This window comes from Glycine max, chromosome 20 (assembly GCF_000004515.6).
Source record: "Glycine max cultivar Williams 82 chromosome 20, Glycine_max_v4.0, whole genome shotgun sequence".
Taxonomy (NCBI): Eukaryota; Viridiplantae; Streptophyta; class Magnoliopsida; order Fabales; family Fabaceae; genus Glycine; species Glycine max.
Genome location: NC_038256.2, coordinates 12,524,353 through 12,531,690, shown reverse-complemented (window position 1 = coordinate 12,531,690; position 7,338 = coordinate 12,524,353). Strand labels below are relative to the sequence as shown.

At 31.6% G+C, this 7,338-nt stretch overlaps 1 non-coding gene across 1 annotated transcript; it reads right to left on the bottom strand.

The window, feature by feature from the left end:
- Positions 1-6,902: 6,902 nt before the first annotated feature.
- LOC113000830 (small nucleolar RNA R71) lies at positions 6,903-7,009 on the bottom strand. The gene has a single exon (XR_003266151.1). It is a non-coding gene; the product is annotated as a small nucleolar RNA R71 (small nucleolar RNA).
- Positions 7,010-7,338: the final 329 nt, after the last annotated feature.

The window sequence follows — 7,338 nt, the reverse complement described above, 5'->3', positions numbered from 1 at the left end:
CTCAGGGAAAGATTAAGTGTAGTGCTAGGAGTGACCTAGAGAGTATTTGTTGTAGCTAAAAGTGGCATATAAAATACTTAGTTGTAATCAAATATTTGATTAGTGGAATCCTTCAAAGTTTGAAGGAGAATTGGACAAGCCCAAGAGTTGGGGTGAATCAGTATAAAACCGTTGTGTTTTCATTACTGCTTCAATATATCTTGTTCTTTTCTTTAAGTTACTTCTACACTATCATATCCAAGTTTTCCAGACTAGTTTTCCAAGTCCAAAGTTATTTCGAACCCTTTGGACAAAACTCTTCGTCCATTGACATCTGCTTTTAGAAAAGCCTTTATAGTTTTCAAAAGACCAAGTTTTACCCATCACACTATTTAGCCCCCTTCTAGTGTGTTTTAGGTATTTCATGTATTACTAGAGATCGTGCATCGCTTGGGTAATAAGCCAGAAACTTATTTGTCAATACATTAAAAGATAAGAAAAATAATATGGTTACAAATTTTCCAAGGATTAATAATATCAAATTATTCCTTCATTAGGAGATCGAATGATTGTATTTTAGGACGATTTGTAGTTTCCCTGCAAAAAAATAAAAACAATAGAATTTGTAATTAAAGACAAACAAAATTATTCAAAAATATTCTTCATGCAATCTACACGAAAAAATTGTATACCTTAGTATGATACTTCTTGTTTCTTTATAAAATTCATCGTCTATATTTTGTCTCTAATAGAAGAACTCCTAAAAATGCACAAAATGATGAGTTAGATTATCTGCTCAAACCTATAATACAATGAAAAATAAATATAATAACTAATTACAACCTCATAAATGCATAATCTATTACAACGGTGATCACTTGAAATTGCATCATAGATTTTGCTACCAATTAAAAAAATAGTTAGAATTATGTTAGAGAAACATAAATAATTTGAAAATTATAGATGAATTATGTTACCTATGCCTTTTTTGAGCCAACAATTCTTTTTTGACCAAATTTTAGAGTTGAGTTCTATCTGTCACTATAGTTGAAATTGATTACGTGATACATGACAAAATACCAAGTTTTTAGTATACATGAGTAAATAACCTTGTGGTCAATTGGAGTCATTGTTGCGAGATCATACTCATCCTTCCAATCACCATAAGTTTTGAAACTAACCTTCCTAAAGAAGAAAAAGAAATTTCATAAGGTTAAATGTTTTAAAAAAAGCTATACAATTGAAAAAAAACATAGTTAAAATTTAGAGAAATACTGATGTCATCTATGATCTTTTGTTTTGATATAAATAAACCTGTACCATAATTGAATGTATGAAAATGAAGAAGAATTAGAGAATGAATGGATGATACAAAGAAATGTGAATATTTAGAAGTATGTTATTTTTTAAAAAAAAAAGTATAGAAGTATGTTAAAAATGATTAAAAAAATATTTTTATTTTATTTTATACTAATAGACAATTCCATCATAGATTGAGATTATAAAATAGTCATTTTTTATTAGCGGCAAATGTAACTAAATATCATATACTATTTCAAATACTAGCTTAATACTCATGCAATACACGAATAAATTTGGAGGGATTTTTTTAAAAAAAAAATATATTAAAAATTTTATCAATTTTTTAGATTATTAAAAAATATAAAATCAATTCAAATATTCACAAAACATAATTTATTACAATTTTAAGAAGAAATTTATTAAATCTTAATATAACTAATTTATTTCATTGTTTTCTTGTATCAACAAAACATTTGTAATATTTTTAAAATTTCAGATAAGGATTCATAACCATTTTCAAATACTTAAAACTAATAAATTTGAATTAATTCAATTAAAATAATTTTTTATAAAAAAAATTGAATTTAAATTGATTATAAATACTAATTATATTTTTAAAACTTAAAGTTTCATGAGTGTTAGGTTTGGATAACCACTCTTCACATCTATCTTTGATTTTTATGAATAACAATAAGTATAAATTATTGATGTTCTAATGAGTTATTTGGCAAGTGGACAAGATCATCATGTTAAAGGATTTCACAATAATCTACATGTATCATCTATACTCCAAAAGAAAATGTTGTGCTAATTATTTAACTAGCGTCCAACTTGTTAAAACCAAAGAGCGTCTATTGACTATGTTATTCAATGTTATACACTACATTTTGTTAACTCTTGCGCCTAGCTAGTAAGAGACTCACACATTCTTTTGAAGTGATTCAAAGTACATGTGTTCTATCTTCTACAAATTTATTGATGATCAATAAGTATAAATTATTGATGCGCTAATGAGTTATTTGACAAGTGGACAAGATCATCATGTTAAAGGATTTCACAATAATCAACATGTATCATCTACACTCCAAAAGAAAATGTTGTGCTAATTATTTAACTAGCGTCCAACGTGTTAAAACCAAAGAGCGTCTACTGACTATGTTAATCAGTGTTATACACTACATTTTGTTAACTCTTGCGCCCAGCTAGTAAGAGACTCACACATTCTTTTGAAGTGATTCAAAGTACATGTGTTCTATCTTATACAAATTTATTTTGCCTCTCTTTGTTTTGAAATGAATATAAGAAAAAGATAGAATAGAAGTGAATAGAAGGTATTCGCAAAATATTATTTTGAGGTCACTTTTGTCGAGGACAAGGAGCACATGACATTGTTTGTACTATTGCTCATTTCCTCACAAATCAGAACATGACATGTAGTCTTATCTCCCAGTGAGAGACAATGGTCTTCTCAAGGAATCAACACTGATCCCCTAATGGATCTTTCTCTTAAGTTTATAAAAGGCAATCTCTACTCAAAAGGAAAAGAACAAGAAGGAAAAAATCATTATGAGAATATCTCTAAAGCAAAAATCCGTTGAAATCACCGGACGACTGATTTAAAGTTTTCATTTATTTATCCTTTGTTAAGCAAAGCTATCTTGTATTTGAGCTTTACTGTTTATTCACTCAATACTTGGGTTTCTTAGATTTAGGGGGAGTTTAAGACAGTTCCATAAGTGGTATTAAGAATACTTGTATAGCCAGGAGTAACAAGTCAAAATACTTGGACACTTTCAAACCATTCTCAATGAACTAAGATCCTTAGGCTAAACTTATGATAATTATAATCATGAAATAGCACAAATCACACTAGAAGGGGGGTTGAATAGCGTGTTAGTTAAAATATAAAACCTTTTGAAAATGGAAGATGTTGAAATAATAGTTTGTAAAACCCTAATCCAATGACAGAGGTGGGTTGTCGTCCAGTGAGTTGAAATTTGTCTTTTAATGGAAAACCTTGTGTACAAGGTATGATAGTGATGGATAATGAAATATTGTTAATAATCTAATGAAGAACAATAAAAATACTTTGTTTTATACTAATTCGCTCAACCTGAACTACATCTAGTTCTCCTTTACCAATCGGTATAAGGTTCCACTAATCAACCTAGATTACAACTAGTATTCCTTCCTGCCACTTTTGGCTTACAAGTATTCTCAATGCCATTCTTGGCACACTCCTTAGACTCTCCCTGAATTTAAGAACACTCAAGTATTATTTTGTCACTAAACCACTCTTGGCTTTCACAAATAGATGTTTGAGGTAGAATCAAAGATTCTTTTACAACACTCAAAGAGTGGATTTACAATAATACTCTTTATCTCTCACTGATACTTTGTATACACAAAGGATAAACTCTCTTAGGATTAGTGTGTCTTTCAACTATTGTTCCTCTCTTGTTTCTTAAATCACAACTTTTTTTCTTTCTTTATGTGTTCATCAACGTTCTTCAATCCTTGATGTTGCATTTATATGTAGAGAGACACTTGTAGTTCTAGAGAAGATCTTGTGAATTGAATGTTATGACTATTGTGCTAATTGATCCTTGTTTCCTGAATTAAGTGGATGTTGTGCATTCTTGTCTAATACGATCAGAACTTTCCATTCCTGTCATTCATAACTCAATATGACCACTAATTAAATAAAAGGAAATAAAGGATGATTTTGCAGATATATTCCTTTTGAAAACAAGATCATATAAGGTGGAATAAATATATTATTCAACAAAATGCTTGTTTCACTCGTTGCTTTGATGCATTGGACAAGTGTTTCATGCTTCCAGTAGGCGAGTTATCCATTTGTGGATAGGTCTCTTCTAGTGTTGTTTCCAGTCATCAATCCTATTAGCTTTACACACAGCTAAGTAGTTAACATAAATTTATATAATTATTTTCATCAAAACCGTAAGAGATGTTTGGGTCATCCAGTGATGGATCGTTTACTATCTAACAACCTTCCCCCTTTTGATGATAACAAACTATATAAATTTTGAGCAATGAATATTGCAAGTATATATGATGTGTCATCATTTTCTCATATTTCTTAACCCTTTTTGTTACTATTTTAATTATTGATTAGCCTTAATTGTCAAATTAATTATGCAGTTTTATCATTTGAGCCTACTGGATTAATTATGTGTTTTTAATTTAATTTCAGGAGAATTATATGCAATTAGGCTTGAATCCAAAATTGGGCTTGGACTTGAAGAGATCAGACTATTTTATTCTACCAAATTTTATCTAGATTTTATCTCATCTAGATATTATTTAGATTTGATCTCATCTAGATATTATTTCATCTAGATCTTATCTTATCTAGATTTGATCTCATCTAAATATTAATTCATCTAAATCTTATCTTATCTTATCTAGATTTTATTTTATTTATTGGCTTGGATTTAAAACAAATTTGTAAGCTTTGAGGCTGAAAACTATATAACAACACCAAGGTTCTAGTTTAAGGGCTCTCTCTCTTCTCTCCCCTCTCTCTCTCTACTCTCTCTCTCTCTTTTGTTTTAGTTTTAGAGTGCTACTCTCAATTCGTTTTAGTCTCTTTTTTTGTTTTGGAAGAATAATTCTAGTTTTCTTCATTTTCTACTGATTAATGGAAGGCTAAGTCTCTAGTGTTTTTTTCTCTTGAGAATCAAACACAACTCTCTTTGAGGTTCTATTATTACTATTAAATTCCGATCAGTTTTTCCTCTTCACCAATTATTTTGTATTTGTTGCTATTGATCCATGCATGCTTAGTGCTTAATTAATTGTCTCTGTGCTTAATTTACGTTCATGCTTAATGATCGTTCATGATTAATTGATGTATGTGTTGCTTAATCACATAATGAATGCCTTATGTTAAATTTCACTTAGTAATTTAATTTAGGGTTGAATTAAGTGGTTGAACTGATAAAGGATAAATTCTAGTAACCTAGGATAAGAGACTTGCTTGTGAATCAAGGGGAAGCAACGTGTTTTAATTCTGATATTTTCTAATTCAATTTTACTCGCTGTTTAATTTACGAAAACAAACAACCCCCCCCCCCAATTCGTTACTGTTTTATTACTATCTGTTATGAATGTTTGGTTGACCATTGCTCGTTGGGAGACGACCTACGATCACTTCTTAGATACTGCATTTTTAATGTTTATTTGATTCGGGTACGACCTCGATCAAATTTGGCGCCGTTGCCGGGGAGCAGCGGTCCAAAGGTTCATAATAGCTAGTGATTCGTGTTTTATGTTTAGTTGTTTTATGTTTACTTCTTTTGTTTAGTGTGTTCGTGTCATGTTAGTGTGGTATTCTGTTTTATTTGATGTTCTGTTTTGCAATTTAGTAGTACCCCTTGTTCAGCGCTTTTTCTTTTTCAGTTTATTGTTTTGCTGTGAATAGTGCTTAGCAACGGAATTAGAGACTGATTCTGCGTTACTGTTCACACAACATTACATTAGTGACTGAATTAGCGACGACTGTTTACAATTTAATTGGCGATTTTTGTTTTGATAGTTAGGGTTGTTATTTTTGGCTGAATTTTTGTGTGGGAGGTTATTTTGACTCATATTTTGTGTGAAAAATACCAGGAACAATTGGTGTGGCTGGATTTGAGAGATTCAAAAAAATTTGAGAACTTATTTTTAGCAAAACTTAAAACAGCCATAACTTTTGCTCCGGGTATCAGAACGACTATTATTATATATGCATTTGGGGTAGAAAAAAATTTCCCATAGTTAGACTTTTGCAACCCAGCAGAGCATGGTTAAGGTCTCTAACTAGCCAAAATTGCATGTTTACTAGTTTTTTTTTCAAGTTTTATTGTTCTATTTTTCTAAACTTTCCTTAGGCAGTTTCCATAGTTAGACTTTGAATTTTTGTTTGAAATTTTTTGTGCTATCTTTTCATGATTTTAGGGTGTTCCTCACAAAATTTCAGCTCATTTTGATATCATTTGAGTATAGCTGTAGTTTTACCCCCTTGTTATGTGCTTGTTGAGAAACACATTATTTGCTGCATATAGAGCATGACCAGGGGAAATCCAGGTGATTTACAACCCTTTGATCCTAAAATAGATAGAACCTTTCATAGATTAGTTAGGCTTAGTGTGCATCCTGGTCATTTTGTGCATTATGTTGAGGGTGATTCTGAATATTCTGATTTTGAGCATTCCACTATTAATTTTTATATTGAGAACATGGCTCAACCTCCACCTCGTGAGAGGACTCTTAGGGAGATGGATGCACTTGATTTCACTTACGAAAGCTTGTGCATTCAATATCCTGATGAGGGTGTTCCATATGTTCTCAAGACTGGACTAATACATTTGCTGCCCAAGTTTCATGGTCTTGCAGGTGAAGATCCTCATAAGCATTTTAAGGAGTTCCATATTGTTTGTTCCACCATGAATCCCCCGGATGTCCAAGAAGATCATATCTTTCTAAAGGTTTTTCCTCATTCTCTGGAGGGAGTGGCAAAAGATTGGCTATACTACCTTGCCCCTAGGTCTATTTTCAGTTGGGACGACCTTAAGAGTGTGTTCTTGGAGAAATTCTTCCCTGCATCTAGGACCACTACCATTAGAAAAGACATTTTAGGCATCAGGCAACTTAGTGGAGAGAGCTTGTATGAGTATTGGGAAAGATTCAAGAAATTGTGTGCAAGCTGCCCTCACCACCAAATTTCTAAGCAACTTCTTCTTCAATATTTCTATATGGGACTTAGCAACATGGAGAGGAGTATGATTGATGCTGCCAGTGGTGGAGCTCTTGGTGATATGATCCCTACTTAGGCTAGGAATTTGATTGAGAAGATGGCTTCCAACTCCCAACAATTCAGTGCAAAAAATGATGCTATTGTTCTTAGAGGAGTCCATGAGGTGGCCACGGATTCATCTTCATCTACTGAAAATAAAAAGCTTGAAGGAAAACTTGATGCCTTGGTTAACCTAGTAACCCAACTTGCCATGAATCAGAAATCTACACCTGTTGCAAGAGTCTGTGGTCTATGTT